At 44.4% G+C, this 18,035-nt stretch overlaps 1 protein-coding gene and 1 pseudogene across 1 annotated transcript in view; both read left to right on the top strand.

The window, feature by feature from the left end:
• The window catches only part of CLUB (TRAPP II complex TRAPPC10/CLUB), a 157,251-nt gene that overhangs the window by 38,471 nt on the left and 100,745 nt on the right, over positions 1-18,035 (top strand). The window lies entirely within an intron of this gene.
• LOC147452492 (uncharacterized) lies at positions 1,125-3,527 on the top strand (annotated as a pseudogene).

The following is an 18,035-nucleotide window of genomic DNA, read 5'->3' as shown; positions in this document are numbered from 1 at the left end:
TTGCAGGGATGCCATGCCCCGAGTCTGGGAGGTGTGATCCAGAGGCGAGAACCTTGATTCTCGAGGAATTGGAATAAGGAACGGAAGTTCCTTGGAATAGGGTTTTGCCCTAGGAATCGGAAGCCGAGGCTTTCGGGAACCATCAAGTCTTATTCTAGAACGAACGTGGTAATACGTTCGGTTCAAGTGCTTGTATAGACTTCTCCTGAGTAATAAAGATACTATTACGGGGGGGGACCAGCCCATCTTCTGGTCCCCAGAACTGTGTCGATCTTCTCACTCTCAATCTCTCTCTCTCTCTATCTATTTCTCTCTATATCCTTTGGCTTCAGTACTAAGTGATAAAGTCTATTTATCCGAATGTATTTTATATTGTTATGCGCTCCCATTTGTGACACTACTGCTTATTCTGTTGTACACTGTTGCTGACCGCTATGCTCTGGGCATGTGCTTGAGCTCCGGGGATCTGTAATACCGAAGTAACAACTGCTTGTCCCTTGCAATGACTCTGTCTTCTCACACCCAAGTACAATCTGACATAGGGCGCCCTCGCCATTTGACATAGAATTCCAGGAGATTGCGTCTGAAACGGTGTTTGATAATGATCTTCGACTCAAAAGGATTCACTCCTTTGTCTAGTAGAGGCACATGACGGCCGTATTTCCCATCAACTTGAAATCGTTTGAATAAGCTGATGTGGAATACATTATGGATTTTGTTATTGGAGGGTAGCTCCAGCTTGTATGAGACGTTGTTGAAGTCTTGAAGAACTCGGTATGGACCATAGTATCGGTGGTTGAACTTGGGTGTCAAGTTCTCTGGAAGATTAATGTTCTGTGCACTGACCAGTACCAAGTCACCTTTCTGAAAGAACTCGGTTCTTGCTTTCTCGTTGTGTCTGGCGACATAATTGTCTTTATACTTTATCAAGTGCTTTCTGACTACATCCATGCGCTTGTGTCAAGCCATCAAAAACTGCTCAGCATTCTGATCAGGGTAGTTTTCGTACGTCGAACGGAACCTCTCGTTCCGTCCGACCGGACCCGTCCCGTCCCGTGCGTTCCGTTCGTTCCGTCCGGTGACTATTTTCGGCAGTTTATGACCGTTGGCAGCTTTTTGACCGTTTTGCAACGTCCAGTTTGTAGGCCTTTTGGAGCCGTTTGCGGGCAGTTTTGAAGCCAAATGCAAGCCCATGGCCCATGGGCCATTGCCATGCTTATTGCCCAAGGGCCAATGCCCATTGCTCAAGAGTGAAGCCTCACATGCTCTTCCTCTCCTATTTAAGCAACCCTTCCCCTTTGTTATCCAACACAACCTACAACTACAAGCTACAAGCTTTAGCCCTAAGCCTCTCAATGCTCTACTCTCTCATCTCCATGTGCTTCCATTGAAGCTCTCAAGCTCTCGAGTCTCCATTGGGTCTACCATCTCTCTCCTTCAAGCTCCCTTGGGTGACGGGTCTCTCCTTCAAGCTTCCTTGGGTCTCTCTCTCTCTCTCTCTCTCTCTCTCTCTCTCTCTCTCTCTCTCTCTCTAATCTATTGATACATCATACATCATACTAGTAGCTACTAGCTACATACTACATAATGCCGCCTCCTCTTCATGAAGCCTTTGAGAAGCATTGCCGATATTTTGAGCGGGTGGGGGGCAAGCAAAACTCTTGCAAGTGGTGGTGCAAATATTGCCCAAAAGCTATGACCTCTTCCGTCACCCGTCTCATCATCCACTTGACAAAGATGGGAGGACAAGCGGGGCCATGTCCTAATATCCCCGAAGATATCCTTGCGAATGCAAGAGAAAGTATCTTCCATTGAAGACACGCAAGGGTAGAGTCACCTCGGATGAGTTCGTGTCGCCGGATGTTGATAGCTCCGATTCGGAGGAAGAGGCCTCTCCAACTATGTCCATGGCTACCGGTGCCACCGCGGCCTCATGTGATGGTAGTGCCTCCTCCAAGAAGTCCAAGAAGTCCAAGGGGTCTTCAAGTGATGGTGGCCGGCCTCCGAAGATGGCAAAGCAAACTTCTCTTGCGAAATCGGTGGGTGGATGCTCCGGCCCCTTGTCTTTCCTCGAGGAAAGACAAAGAATCGCGGAAATAGAGATTGCCCGCACGGTGATTGAATGCAATCTCTCCTTCAACATTCTTCGGTTGGAGCGATGGAAGAGGATGATCATAGCAATTGCGGCGGTTGGTCCATGCGAAGGGTGGACGGGTGTGTCATACCATGACATGAGAACAAAGAAGCTTGATGAAGAGAGGGCAAGGATTGACAAGTCACTTGAGCCCGTACGTGCAGGTTGGGCAAAGTATGGATGCTCTATCCTCTCCGACGGATGGAGCGACCGCAAGAAGAGGGGCATCATCAACATTCTTGTTTCTTGTCCTCTTGGTACGTACTTCTTACGGGCGGTGGATGCGGGTTCGAGAGGGAAGAAAGTGACCGGGGCATTCATTTGGAAGCACATCGGCCAAGCCATTCTTGAGGTAAAACCGTAAATCGAGCCTTTATGTCTTGAGCAATTGCCAATGAGTCCTATGTTTTAATTTTTAAGTTTTAACTCTTCTTGTCACAAATGCCTCTTGTGTAGGTTGGTGCGGAGCATGTCGTACAAGTGATTACCGACAATGCTTCAAATTGCAAGGCAATGAGTAAGAGGCTAGAGAAGGAATTTCCATCCATAGTATGGACTCCATGTGTCTCTCATTGCCTTGACCTTCTCTTTGAAGACATAGGGGAGCTAGGTTGGGTGAAAGATATCCTCAACCAAGCACTCTCCATCATCAATTTCATCAATGGCAAAGTGAGGGTGCTTGCCATTTACCGCACCTACTCCGACCTTGAGTTGAAGAAGCCATCGGCCACTCGCTTTGCCGCCATGTGGCTTCTTCTAGAGCGGCTCTATGATGTGCAAAACAAAATACAAAAGACCATGGTCTCCGATGAGTTTAAGGAGTGGATGAATGGAGAGTCCGCCGCTTCCCAACAAGATGCAAAAGCCATCCAACGGCTTTGCTTGCGGGAGGAGTTTTGGCAAGAAATTAAGGGTCTTGTCGTTGCTATCTTGCCCTTGTACAAGGCTCTCCGCATGACCGACATGGAAGGGGCAACTATTGGGCTTCTATGGCACTTCATGGAGGAAGCTTACAAGGAGATTGAGAAGTTTACAATCCTAGATGGGGCTCCCGATGGAACACGGTATAACTACATATTTATTATTACATAATACATTCTCTATATATCTAAATTCTACATGCTTGTTTCTCTACTTAGTACATTTCCTCTCTCTTCTTGTAGTGATTACCTCGAGGACTCTCCCAAGAGAGACGACATTCTCCTCCTAATCACAAAGCGGTGGGATTGGATGAAGAGACCTATCCATTACTTTGCGGCTCTCTTGCATCCGGCTTACAAGAAGCCCGAACTCTTTGCAAATCAAGAGCTTATTGAGGAGCGCAACAATTACCTCTTTAAGGTGCTAAAAGAAGAGGACATTGGAGCATTTCTCCAAGAGGTAATCAACTATAGCGACCGACGAGGCACCGCATTTACTTCCAACTTGTGTTGGAAGCGGCAATCCTTGGTGAAGCCTTTAGTTTGGTGGGAGAGATTTGGCTATCAATTGCCTACTCTCAAACGACTTGCTTTGAGGGTTTTTGGCCAAGTAAGCGACAAGCCTCAAACTTTTACATTTTGTGCTTAATCTCTTCAACTATAGTCTCTTATAGCTTATGCCTCTCTTGATGTGTTTTAGGATTGCTCAACGGGAGCATGTGAGCGTAATTGGTCCGCATACTCCCTCATCCACACCAAAATCCGAAACAAGCTCTCAACGAAGCAATTAGAGCGACTTATCTATTGTCGCTCCAATTTACGCATGTTGCGCTCTATGCATGAGATGCCTATGGCTCGACAAGTATAAATTATAAATTATAATCACGACTCACTCCATTTTCTATACTCTAGAGTCTAGTCTTTAATTAGTTTGAATATACTAATTATGTTTTCATTGTCCAATGTTGTAAATGTCAAATAGGTCAACGTGGATGAGCTCACACTTACGATTGACACTCTAAAGAGTGTCAATAAAGAGCAAGACCCTGAGGAGCAAATGATTTTTCGTGAGCTCTACTTGGAGCTTGAGGAGATTGATCGCCGGGTTTCTCGCACACGATCACGCAAGAAGGTCGTCATCCATGGAGTTACATCGGCTACAAGAGGCAGAGGTGCCAAGGCTACAAGAGGTAGAGGCAAAGCATCAACAACACCCACGGAGGCTCCTAGGACCTATGTGCGGCGAGGCTTCGGAAGCGGCTCTTGTGCGGCGGCCATCACTATGGAGGATAGAGAGCCTCGAGAGCCAGAGTATGATGATGAAGGCAACCTCATTAGTGATGGAGATTATGAGCCGTCATCCTTCGACTCTTGTGAAGAAGAGGATGATGTTGATGAGCAAGGCTCAGAAGAGGAAGATGAGGAAGATGATGAGAGCACTAGTCACTAGTGACTTTCCTATTTAGTCTCTTTATTATGGTGTGCCACTTTTTGAGTACTTTGTAGCCCTTGCCACTTGGTCCCCCCACTTTTTTGTATCCCTTGACACTTTTTGAGTACTTTGTAGCCCTTGCCACTTGGTCTCTACTTATCAAATTTCAATGATCATTTTGGTTTATGTAATGCTCATTCTCTTTAGTCTTTGAGTCTTGACTCTTTACATTGTAGTATTGTAACTACTAACTTGTAATCTATACAAATGTCAAGTTTCTATAAGTAAGTATTAAGGCCTAAGCCTTAGGCCCTTAGACTTGAGAATTATTTGTTTTTTTAAATTTGAACGTACATAACGTCATCGTACATCATAAATTTTTTTAGTTCGTTTAGTACTGCACATCATCGTACGCGTACAAAACGTACGGGACCGTACGAGACTACTATGATTCTGATCCTCTGCATGCATGGTGCCCGACGCAAGAGCCATGGGCGTAATCACTTCTTTGCCCGTGGCTAGCTCAAATGGTGTGTATCCTCTCCCTGAGTGCAAACTGCTATTGTACTGAAACTCAAGAACTTCTAGGAAATCTGCCCAATCCTTTTGATTTGCCTGAACATAGCAGTGGATGTAGTCTTCGATGCCTTGTTTAATCCGCTCAGTCTTCCCATCTGTTTGAGGGTGATAGGCTGACGAGAATCTGAGTTGTGTGCCTAAGAGCTTGAACAATTCTCACCACATGTCACTTAAGAATCGTCCGTCGCGATCTGACACAACTGCCAGGGGTAATCCATGATTTTTGAAGACATGTTTGAAGAAGAGTCGAGCTGTCTGGTAAGCTGTAAGCGGTGGCTTTGCGGGAATGTAGTGTGCTTGCTTTGAAAAGTAATCCACTATCACGAAGATGGTAGTGAATCCGTGACTTTCTGGTAAGTCGACAATGAAATCCATGTTGATTACATCCCAAGGTCGAGATGGTGTAGGCATAGACATCAAAAGCCCTGCTGGCTTTATTGGCTGTGCTTTGACTAGTTGGATAGGCTTCATTATGGCTGAGTCTGCCCTTGATCTCCGGAGTCATGACAGAAACTCAGTACGCTGAACTTTGTGTTGATGTATGCTCATGTGTGTGTGTGCGTGGTGTGTGTTGTGTTGGGGAGCATATGTTAGTACCTAGTTCTACACCCACTATTGGGCACTGACGACGCTAGTGGGGATGTCGTGGTATTTAGTCAATACTATGCATGATGGAGCTGATGGTTATATTGTCTTATGGGTGACTACCATGGGTCTATACTTTGCACTTTCCTGCAAGGGTGAATCTGGGCTTATCCTGGATTCATCTAGGTATATTTGAATGCTTTAAAAGGCAGATGAGTTCAGCCTTCTCAATGATAGATTTGGGGGCAACTGAACATATTTTGGGTATGCGCATTAAAAGAGTTAGAGGGAAGTACTTGTTGTTTCTCTCACAGGACAAGTACATTAGAAAAGTACTTGAGAGGTTTATTATGGCTGAATCTAAGCCTCTTGGTGTGCCTCTACCGCCACAGATGAAGCTTAGCAAAGCTAATTGTCCCAAGGATGATGCAGCTGCAAGTGCTATGAAGGGTATACCTTATGCATCAACTTGTGGATCTTTGATGTATGCCATGGTTGCCACTCGTTTTAACATTTCTCATGTAGTGAGAGTTGTCAGTAGATTTATGCCTAACCTTGGTAAAGCACATTGGGAAGCAATGAAATGTATCTTCAAATACTTAAAAGGTACACGAGAGAAGTGTATATGCTATGTAAAAGGTACACTAGAGTTGCAAGGATTCTGTGATTCGGTGTGCGCTCCTTGCCGCACTGTCGAAGCAAGGGACTTGCCGATACACCGTGTACGAGCCGCAGACGGCTCCAAGCACACAACTAGTTTAACTAGTAAGCTCAAAGAGGGCAATGGTGTGTCACTCACCGCCTTATGCTCCTGCCGTAGAGGATTCCTCGCCGCGAAGAAGAGGGAGACGCCGCTACGCCGCGCTCAACCGCCTCGCCGCCGTCGTGCCGCCGCAACGCTCGATCGCACACACACTCACACTCTCTCTCTCTCTCTCACACGCACACACACAAGGAGATGGTGAAGGAGAAGGTGGAGATGGAGCAAGAGCAGCTTCTATTGCACAATGAGAGAATGACTCAATTTTAGGTTTAATTGGCTTTTATGTGAGCTCACCCCATTCACACTTGGGCGCCCATGCTTAGCCAACTAACCCTAGCATGTTCGTGTTAGAGTGCGCCTCTCATCGGTGATCACTCTACCTTTCCCTATTGGACCGACAAGCCCGGTGCCTGACTCTACTTAAATAAATAATACGGTTACAGTGTCCGTCGTAGGCGATAGGGTGTCTGTGAGCCACAAGGGTTAACATTGCCCCCCTTCCTGATGTAGATTCCGTCCTCGGAAGCTATTGAGTTGAAGCTTGGTATGTCCATGTTGTAGAGCATCTAGATTTGAATCTGCAGGGCAAAGTCACTGTTTTAGCAAGCGGAATTATATTGCCATAAATCATGAGGGGAATGTAAAGTACATGTGGAAATGAGTAAATGCAAGATTTATGAAATGTTAGACTGCCATTAAGGATAAATAAATTGCACTTTGAGTAAATTAATTAATCAAGAGTTTTGAGCTTATGGGTGAGTCTATCAATTAGTTAGCTAGGACTAAGGTTAAAACAACTACTCTAGTACTAGCTAAGCTAAGAAGATTATCTAAATGCAAGATTCCCTAATTATGCTTTTCAGCTTTGATTAGCCAACTCGCTCTCACAACTGCAAACAAAAGCTTGAAATGTTAACTGTAAGCTCAATGGAAGTCTTTTAATTTTTTTAATTTTTTTATTTTTATACTTTTTTACTTTGGGTCACAATCATGTGACGTGTGTGCTTATTTTGTATGTCCGGGGTTTTTTGCTTCTCAAGGAAAAGCGCCCACACTGGGAACCTCTAGGGCTCTAGTACCATAGACAATACATGTGAGTGAAGTACCAATTCAAGCCAGGATTTCTCTTCCAGCGTAAGATTTTTCATTTGTGGCACTTATGTTTTTTTTTTTTTTGCTTCCATTTCCTTGGTATTCGCACTAGTGTTATTTGTTGTTTGAGTGAGCAAGCCTTTCTCTGCCTAAAATATTCCTAAGGTCTCAAATACTCGGATAATTTTATTAGCTAGGCCTAGTGGTCAAGTAAATGAGTTAACCTAAAGTCACGGTCTCCTAATCTCTAGGCTCATCCATAAGATTAAACTGGAGTTCAATCAACTTAAGCAAAGACAAATTTATACATCTATAATGGCAGATAACAAACATAACTATTGCACTCAAACAAAGAATGAAAAATCATTATTAGCAATTACACATATCCACCAACATGAATCATGGAAAGTAGTACACCTGGAGGTATGGAGTGGCTCATTTCGTTGAAGCAGATGTCCTCAGCCATGTGGATGGAGATCCATATAAGTCCTACCTAACACATCCAAAAACAGGCACTATACCTCTAGGAGGCATGTCAGTGTGAAAAATTAAAACTCCTAAAAAACAAACTCAAAACACAATCTAGACCCCTAACCTACCTATCTGTCACCCCTTTTAGAATCAAGGAAAGAGGATATTATATAAACCGGGTGGCCACCCTAAGGCTAGGCCTCTATCCTCATCATCTAGATAAATAAAATCGTTGTCCGTGAGGCCATAGTCTTCCTCGGTCTCTATTAGTTCCTCTTCATCATCCTCTTGTGCAAGCATGCTAATCAAGAACCTCGCGATGCGTGGATACTCATCTTGTGCAAAAGAATAAGCATGTGCCATTGGAGACACATTCGCTACTGGGTAGGGATCACTAGTTAGCCATAGACGTATCAGCCATTCTAACTCCTCAAAATTTCTCTCACATGCAAGGCTCTCTATCAAATCCCATTCGCAAGAAAGTATAGGGTAGCATACGTAGAACACTTGAGGAAAAGACAAAGGGTACCTTTCATCAAAAATAGAAGTGCATGCCTCTGGTGAAGTAGCCATTTCTGACAAGACAGATAGATTTGGTTAGGCCTTTAAAACATAAGAGTTGTTTTTGTGTGTTGCTTGAATTGACACGGTGAATTTGGACTTATATGTAAGATCTGGTAGGGTGCTCTCTCGTTGCTAGTCGCTCTTGCTTTTTACTATTTTTGTTTTTTGTGAGTATAAGGCTATATATATACATTCCCTAAGATTGGAATTGAGAGGTCAGGGAGGAAGGTTGAGAGGGGAGCGAGTGAATGATTGATGTTAGCAAACACTCTCCCCTTCCTTGGGTAGATCATACCTTTTGGAATGAGGTCGTCACCTTTTGAAACCAATTGTTCCAAGTTGTTATGGGTGAAGGTTTTAACTAATAGTTTTCGACCGCCCTATGCGTTTTATCTAGTTGCAAGGGTGGTAAGGTACTCTCCCATGATTTTATTTGCAACGTTGTTGTAGGTGGTGAACTTACCCCGGGAGGTGCAAACTCTTTCGTGCTTGTATGGATATGTACAGTGGTAGGTGGAGGTTGTGTCGAAGCTTCTATTTGCGTATAGGAACTACATGAAGAGCAAGAAGCTTCATTTGATTTCCCTGTTCCTGAGCTAGGTGGAACAAATCGTTCTTTCTTTGGTACCCAAACTAGCTCTAGATCGGGTGTGTAACATTCCATGATTTTTTCCTTTCCGCGATTTTCAATTTGTTTTGGAGCCACAGGATTGGGTTTACATGGGCCAGGTGACAGGTAAGAGTACACTTTACGTTTGGGCACCCAGATTTGATCATTTCCTTCATAGTATCCTTGGGCTTCCAATAGTCGTTTAGGAATCCAACGCAACGTTTCTTTACATTCCTTGGAGTGAGTGGGACGGTTCTTACTAGGTTTTCGTTTTTTTGCATCAACCATGCTCACTACAGAGGCTTTAGGGACCTACTTGTATGTTTTCTCTGTTATATTAGGATGGTTCTTGTGTGTCTCAAGCTTTCTTTCAACTACATCAGTTGAAGCTCTAGAGAGTTGGGCTATGGGGACGTATGGTTCAACCTCCTGGACATGCAATGTCTTGGGTTTTATTTCCTTAGGCAATATCTCAGGGACTATGGCTTGAGTGGTAGGGCTAAGAGTTGGTTTTTGCGTTGTAACACCCCCAGTCCCCCAATCAATAGTGCATTTGGTGGCTATCATCCACGTGCGGCCTAGGTTTATATTACCCTCCATAGTTCCAGTAGGCATGACCAAAAAGTCTTGAGCTACAATTCCATTGTCATAACTGACAGAAGTGTGCCAGATTCCAAAAACCGTAGTTTTTTTCTTGTTGACACCCTTGACTTGGATAATACTCTCAGATAGAGGTGGCTTCCCTAACTGACACCACACCCCATAGGATAGCAGATTATATTTAGCACCCGTGTCCAATAAGGCGTTATATAGCACTTTTCCATAGGCACTATTTAACTCAATAGGGTATCGTAGAGGTGTGTCAGAGTCCAACCCATCCTCTTCGATTTCCACGTGGAATGCATTTGTGACTCCAAAGTTAGCCTCTCGTTTTTGTCTTATACGTTGTTGTCGCTCCTTAGCCTCAGCTTGAGCTTGTATCTTGTTTAACTCGGTTTGTGCTTTGGCGGCCTTCTTTTGATGAATGGCCCGTAGTTCTTCTTGGCTTAAAGGATCATAATATCTTTTGAATTTACTCCCATTGAGGAATCCAATGGTTTCAACTTCATCAAGAGTTTCCACACGAAGGGTACCTTGTGGGTAATTTCACATACTCTATATGGTCCTTTACCAGCATATTTCAACATTTTCTTCTCTTTACGTACTCCATACATAAGGACTTTATCACCAACTTTGATGTCCTTGTCCTTCACATGGCGATCAAACCACTTCTTTCTCCTATCCTTTTCCACAAGAGCATTTTGCACAGCCAACTGTCTCTCTTCGTCTAGTTTTTCTAAGATATACAAACGCTTGGTTAAGGGGTTACCATTCCATCCTTCTTGCGAAGCTACCCTAAGACTAGGAATGACAAACTCCCAAGGCATAACCGCTTCTTGGCCGTATACCATTTTGAATGGAGTACAATTAATAGCCACTTTATAAGCAGTACGATAAGCCCATAGAGCAGATGTCAACTTCAAATCCCAATCAGTGCGATGAGCTTCTACCGTCTTGGTTAAAATAGAGATTAGAGTTTTGTTGGTGCTCTCGGCTTGTCCATTAGCTTGCGGGTAATAAGGTGTAGACTTATGGTGGGATATCATAAAGGTCGTGGTAAGCTCTCTTATTACCTCATTTATAAAATGGGTACCATTATCACTAACAATTTCAAAAGGGCAACCAAATCTTGTGATAATGTTCTCAAAAAGAAACTTAGCTGTTGTCCTCGCGTCAGCTTTTTGTGAAGCCTTAGCTTCAGCCCACTTTGTTACATAGTCTGTAGCAACTAGAATATATCGAGATTGAGTGTTGCGAGCTGCGGGACTAATTGGACCTACAAAGTCTAAGCCCCATTTTTCAAATGGTTGGGTTACTTTAATAGGATGTAAGGGCATTCTGTCTTTGCGCTGTGTGGTCTTGTAACGTTGGCACTCATCACACCCTTTTGTAAAAAGTGATGCATTCTTAAATAAAGTTGGCCACCAATAGCCTGATTGCAGCACCTTTCTAGCAGTCAGGTCTCCTGAAAAATGTCCTCCTGCTATGCCCATATGTGCTTCTTGCAAGATATACAAATATTCATCCTCGCGGGCACAACGCCTAAGAATATCATCCTTGCCTAATCTATACAGAGTTCCGGCAATCAAACAATAGGGTTCACATTCTTTTACTAGCCTTCGAGCGATATCCTTACGAAGTTCCTTGGGTGGAAAACCATTAACTAAAAAGTTAACAATGTTCTCACTCCATTCAGGCATAGTCTCAACTATGAATAGGGAAGTATCGGGTAATTCATCATCAACTCCTGTAGGGGCTTCACCATTGGGTATGCGAGACAAATGATCAGCCATGACGTGCCTTTTACCGGGTCTCACTACAATCGTGAAATCAAACTCCAGAAGAATTAACAACCATCGTGTGATTCTTCCTGTGGAGCATGGCTTGTTTACCAGATACAGCAACGCTTGATGGTCCACATAAAATACAAACTTGTTTGCCAGAAGGTAGTAGCGAAATTTCTTTACTGCATAAACCATTGCCAAACCTTCTCGCTCTGTAGTGGTGTAGTTCCTTTCAGCATCGTTCAATTGACGGCTTGCAAAGCTAATGGGATAGTCCAATTTATGTTCTCCTGGTTGAGTGAGAACACACCCAATAGCAAAGTTTGATGCATCAATATGCACATGGAAAATGACATCCCAGTTAGGTGTCCTTAAAATCGGAGCACTTGCTAGTGTTTTCTTCAATTGTCATAGACCTGGTCACACTCTTCAGTCCATTTAAATTCAATGAGAAGCTTGTACAAAGGACGTGCTATCTCAGCGAAAAATAAAATAAACCGTCGATAATAACCCACGTGTCGCATGAATCTTTGAACTCCCCTGTAATTGGTTGGTGGTGGTAACTCTAGAATCACTTTAATGTTGCTCTCATCGGTTGAGATACCATTCTTGGATACTATATGCCCTAAAATAACTCCATGCTTGACCCAAAATTGGCATTTGAACGGGTTCAATGAGATACGATATAACCTATACTTTTCAAACACCTTCCGCAAATATGATAGATGTTCTTTCCAAGAAGAGTAAACACAAAGGTCGTCTAAGAAAGCTTCACAAAACTCTCTCAAATATTCTTTAAAAGCAGTGTTTATTAATCGTTGGAATGTAGCAGGGGCATTTGTTAAGCCAAAAGCCATCACACGAAATGCAAACACGCCAAATTCTGTGATGAAGGCAGTTTTAGCTTGGTCCTCTAGCGCTATCGTGATTTGGTTGTAGCCTGAGTACCCATCTAGAAAGCTATAAGCTTCCTTGCCTGCAACTCTTTCGAGTACATGTTCGGAATATGTTAGGGGGTAATGGTCTCTTCTAGTAGCTGCATTAACTTTTTTGAGGTCCACGCACACCCTGAGTTTCCCATTCTTTTTTGGCACGATAACTATTGGAGACACCCATTCAGAGTGTTCAATAGGATATATGAACCCACATTTGATAAGCTTTTCTAGTTCTTCTTGAATGATCTTTGCATACTTAGGATTCATCGGGTAGGGTCTTTGTTGTACGGGCTTCGCAGTGCTAATCATAGGGATTGTATGTTGGACCATAGAAGGTGGAACACCTTTCATATCATGGTATGTCCAAGCGAATACGTCCTTGAATTCCTTGAGAAGCTCTTTGAGGACCGCCTCTTCAACTTCTGTGAGGTCTTGGGCAATAAAAACAGGTTTTGATTCTTCACCGGGGTTTTTCTTTTTCTTATTTGAGACCTGCTTTTGATTTGCATTTAGATCTGGCTCACTAAAGGAGTCCTCGTTGGTGTCCTCTTCACTCTCGGGGGAGCTATCATCGGTTGATGTGCTCGGTCCTTCCGAATGTTTTGACTCTGAACTTGCTCCACTCTCTAATTCATGAGATTCAGAATCCGTTTCACTCTGGGAGTCAGTGTCCAAGTCGTGTTGGTCAAAGTCTTCTATTGAGCTATCGGTGTCACTGTCAGATTGGTCCACAATTGCCTTGCCCTTAGAAGATGCATGTATGGCACTTATCATGTTCAGAGGTGCAATTTGTGGTACCTCTTCCCCCTCTGGTGTGACCCAAGTGGTTCCTCTATTTCCCCAGGTATCTATGGTTGCAGCTAGGTGTACCCAGTCTACGTTGTCTGATTCCGTCATACCCGGTAACACATCCATGTAAGGAGAATCTTGGCCAATGTCTGTATCCTTCTTACAAGTGTAACAATACTGTAGTGGGGCCGAGTGAACTGTGGTGTCAGAGCGATGATCAATAATGGTTTTACTCCCTAAGGGGTGTACCTTACCAGTCACCAAATCCACTCTAAGGACAGAGTCTTGGAATTGCAAATAGACATGATTTTTAGACCAATCATGAACCATTTGTGCTTCCCTCATGAATGGTCGTCCTAAAATCATTTCATATGACATCAGGTGTTTAGAGAAATCCATTACAATGAACGTATGTCGTACCTTGTGTCCTAGAACTTTGATCTTAAGATCCTTGAGCATCCCCATAGGTTTGGCTATGGTACCATTTGCCATCTTTATCACAATGTTAGTAACACTGAGGCAGGGTTTTCCCATGGATTCTCAACAATCTTTTGTAACGATGCTAACTCCTGCACCACCATCAAGAATTCCCTTTATAGTTAATCCCTTGGTAGTGATGGGTAGGGTCGCATTAGACTCGTCGCCTTCAAAATACTGCCCTAATTCGTTAATGGGTACCTCACTCACAGACTCGTGTCCATCTAAGTCAAGTGATTGCACCTGATTTTCCTCATCAATCATAATCGAGTCAGGCCTATTTGGTTGCGCAAACTGCGGTAATCTCGTTCGTAGCTCTCCGTTAAGGAATGCTCGAAGTGCAAGGAATAACTCAGGATCTCCATACAGCTTTGCTATGATCGTGGTTCGGACCTCAGAAGACATGAAGTCCACTAGTTTGGCAACATTCATTGGCATTTTGCAGGGTGTAGGTCTTTGACTAGGAACTGGTGAGGATGGAATCTCATATTCCTCAATGGGATCAGGTATTCCTTCGTTAAACATCCTTTCCAACAAGAAAGGTGTATGCTCACTTTCTGATGTCCCGTCCTCACTCCCTTCTTGGATGATACTAGATATGGCTAACGGTCTATGGCTCATGTGGGGTGGATGAACTTGCGTGGGAAACACTGTGTCATGAATTTTGACATGCATGGGTTCTGGTTCTAGTTTCCTTTGAGTCTCCTCCACTAAACCTCTTAGATGTTTCACCTGCTCAATCTCGTCTACTGGGTTTGGGTACGTCCCAATCTTCTTTTTACGATTCTTCCCTTTTTGCCCCTGCGGTTTATCTTGGGGGTCTTGGATTGGATTTGGAAACACTTGTGGTGTTTTCAGAGGCTCTTTATGGTTTTCTCCTATTCGGTTTTCATTTGGTTCCATGTTACGGTTTTCTTTGTCGGTCTTTCCCCTTGTGGTATTGGTTCTAGTCTCCATTGTCTCGATTGAATCTGAATCATCCTCGAGGTCATTCATATACACGGGGTCATCTCCTGTTCCTATGTTTGTTTTGGAACTTGGCTTTGAATTTCCCGTATTCTGCGACCTCTTCCTTCGTGTCTTCTTTTTCTTTGCTTGGATAACTGACGCGGTATCTCTCTCTTCGAGGATATGGCCTGGCCCTTGAAGCATGGACCGTGTAATCGCATAAGCGGGTGCAACGGGTGGTATTGGCGATGTCACACTAGCAATTTCGACCAAATTTAGGGGTGTGATTTTAGGCGCATTTGGGTTATAGGGGCATTGGGCAATCAAGTGATCTATGCCACAACGATTACATGTGAGTATTGGCATTGCAAATGTGCTCCCTTGATTCATTTGCATCTGTGCAGCATTCTTTTGCAGCCTAATAGGGCACTCCGCTGCCCGATGTGGTCCACCACACTCGTAGCATTGAAGAGGTGGCCTCCTAGCCTGGGTGTTGATATTTTGACCTCTGGATGCGAGAGCAGCAGCTTGATAAACCGGCTTGACTTGCCCCCAACAATCTTCCATGTAGTATATAGGACACTCTTCCAATGTATCAAGTCCGTAGGCAATACTAGTGTCTATTTCCTCCTCACAGCCATCTGTATAAGCATTTGATGGCTCGCAACCCACTTGGTTCATAGGGGCGACTCTTGGATACGGGGGCTGCGGTCCTAGCACAGGAGGTGGTAGCGGTGTAGCTTGTACAACATTCTGAGATCTAGGGACCATGTGTTGCGGTAGTTGCTCAACAGGTGGAGCAGGCATCAGTACAGGAGCTCGAGGTGCATCCGTCCAGGCTACAGGTGGTCTATTTGCCATCATACGTTTGATCATTAAACAATCCTTAGCTTGGTGACCATACCTACCACATGCGTTGCAAGTTCCATTAAATTTTACTCTAAACGTAGGGCACTCACTAGTGCTATGTGGACCTAAGCAAATGGAACACCATTGTTGCTCCCTTCTTGGATACATGTGACTATTTTGAGGGGGTCGATTATCCTTAAGAGACTCTTGGATTGCCTTGGTGAGGTCTGTCAAGAATGTCTCAAATACCTTTGGCTCATTGGCAATGGGCTTTGCAGTCATGGGTTCATACTCAATGGCTTGTGAGCTAGTGGATCTCGTGTCAGTAGACACCCTCATGCTTGCTATCATCAAGTTGTCCTCTAATTGGATTGCATTGGCAGTGACATCTTCCCAGGTTGTGATACCTCTAATCACTAGTCCATTATAGATTCCTTCATTCCTCAACCCTCGAATGAATCGATCAAGCAGTTGGTTATTGTTGAAGCGCTCATTTACAGGGCAGCGAGAGTTTAAGTGCTTTAGACGACTAATGAAGTCCCTTACTGACTCTCCTTCCTTACGTTCGGCCTTCTGTAGCTGAGATGCTACACCCCAAAGCACACCTTCTCGTATGTACTCCTTTAGAAACAACCTTCGAAGGGTAGGGTAGATTGTTTTCTCGTCCACCCTTAGGGTTCTATACCAATCTCCAACCTTCCCACTTAATGTCAAGCTTAAGGCATTGCACTTATGTAGTTCGTTGCGTTCCCCTAAGGAATCACATACTTGTTCAAACACTTCAATGTGTTTTCTAGCATCTTCGTCCCCATTGAATTTTTGCGTGAGTTTGGCAATTTGTACTGCCTTACTTCTAGGCTCTCTATCAGATGCATGACGCATATTTTCCGCGATAGATCGACCTATGGTTTGAGCAAACGCTGCCAAGTCACCTATGTGAGGAGGCAGGGCCGGTGGAGGTACTCTTGGAATCATATGTGGGAGAGGGACGGGTACCGGTCTTGGCATATGCGTGGATGATATAGGATATGGAACATAACCGGGCATAGGTCCACTCGGATAAGGGCTAGGGAGCGGCACTCGAGGAGCATAAACAAGTGGTACAATTGGAGGTGTGGGGGCCATGTGTGCATAAGGGGCTAGAGGCACATACGGTCGAGGCTCCATATTAGGTACTACGACACTAGGTAGTGGCACTGCGCTAACCGTAGATGTGATCGGTACATTCTCTGTCAGGCTTATCCCTGGAGTGAGCACTGTGTTTTCCTTAATAGAGGGTTGAGCCAAGTTAGGGAAGCTAAAGTTGTCGCTCGGAGGCTCAGATTGCATAGAGACCCCAGGTGAAATGACGTAAGATGGGTCCATGGGGCTCATTAGAGGAGTCTCCATTTGTGATAGAGTAGGCTGTTGAGCCTTGCTCGTATCCAGAAATCTCATGGGGCCAGTTGAGAGTATATTTACCCCTCGGTTTTGCCTTTCTGATTGAATAATGCCATGGATAACATTACAGATCATTTTCTGTTGATCTTCGATGCTCGTGGCACTAGAGGTGGATTGTACAATCTCTATCCATCCTACATGGTAGGCGTGGCCAGAGTGTAGATCCGTCAACACCTCAGTGTGGAGGTCGTATGTCCAATGATCATTAATGAACAATCCTTCTAGAGTCGACGTGTTAACGGTTTCTTGTGAGGTAGAAGCAATGTTGCTCCCCGTGGTTTTACTTGTCACCAACGGTACTCTAGAGGAAACTTCTGAAGAAGGCAGCTCAACAGGGCCTTCTTGGTAAGAAGTTGGCAGGATATCCACATGGACACTCTTTGGGGGTGTGGGGTCCACGTGCGATGTGAAAGGAGAGTCCACTTCCCCACCCTCTTCGTGTGCTTCATTTGCATCAGGTTCCGAGCGAGTAGCTCTACCTAATGTTTCCATGAAACGGCTAAACATACTAGTACTAGGCTGTGGAGCTTCGGGAGGTGCATGGCCTTCTCTCTTAGTGTTTTGGGTAGGGTATGCTTCCATGATTTCTGAGTCGGAGGAGGAATCACTAGCGGCTATTTTAGGGTCTTGGGTGATGCTACCTTGTGTCCCCGTTGAGGGTCTAGAGCCTATCGTGGATGGGTAATGGGTGTCCGTATGAACAGAGGCACCCTCAATATGCTCGTGTTTTAGCACCCGCCTAGAGCGTAAGTGCATGTGCTTTTGATACCCTAAGGTGTCAAAAAGCTGCTCTAGGAGGCCTTGTGACTAGTTTTTAGCGTGTTTTTTGTTTGTTTTTTTGCTAGATTTTTTAGAGCGTGTCGTGGAATGGGCCGTGTGATAGCTCGAAACGAGCGTATCGCTAGGAGGGACGCGCTGTGCTTTACAGCCCACCGTTTGGTTCTATTTTGCTCCAGAAAAGCCCGAAACAGTCTTTTCCTAGCTGGGGAACTAGGCTCCAAATAGCAAGTCTAAAGGTGCAAGTGGGAAGAGAAGGGAGGAGAGTGGAGGACTTGTCCCACAT

Source organism: Adiantum capillus-veneris, chromosome 8, assembly GCF_014529385.1.
Source record: "Adiantum capillus-veneris isolate H3 chromosome 8, ASM1452938v2, whole genome shotgun sequence".
NCBI lineage: Eukaryota > Viridiplantae > Streptophyta > Polypodiopsida > Polypodiales > Pteridaceae > Adiantum > Adiantum capillus-veneris.
Note: the sequence above shows the minus strand (reverse complement) of the source record. Positions and strands in the feature narration are given on the sequence as shown.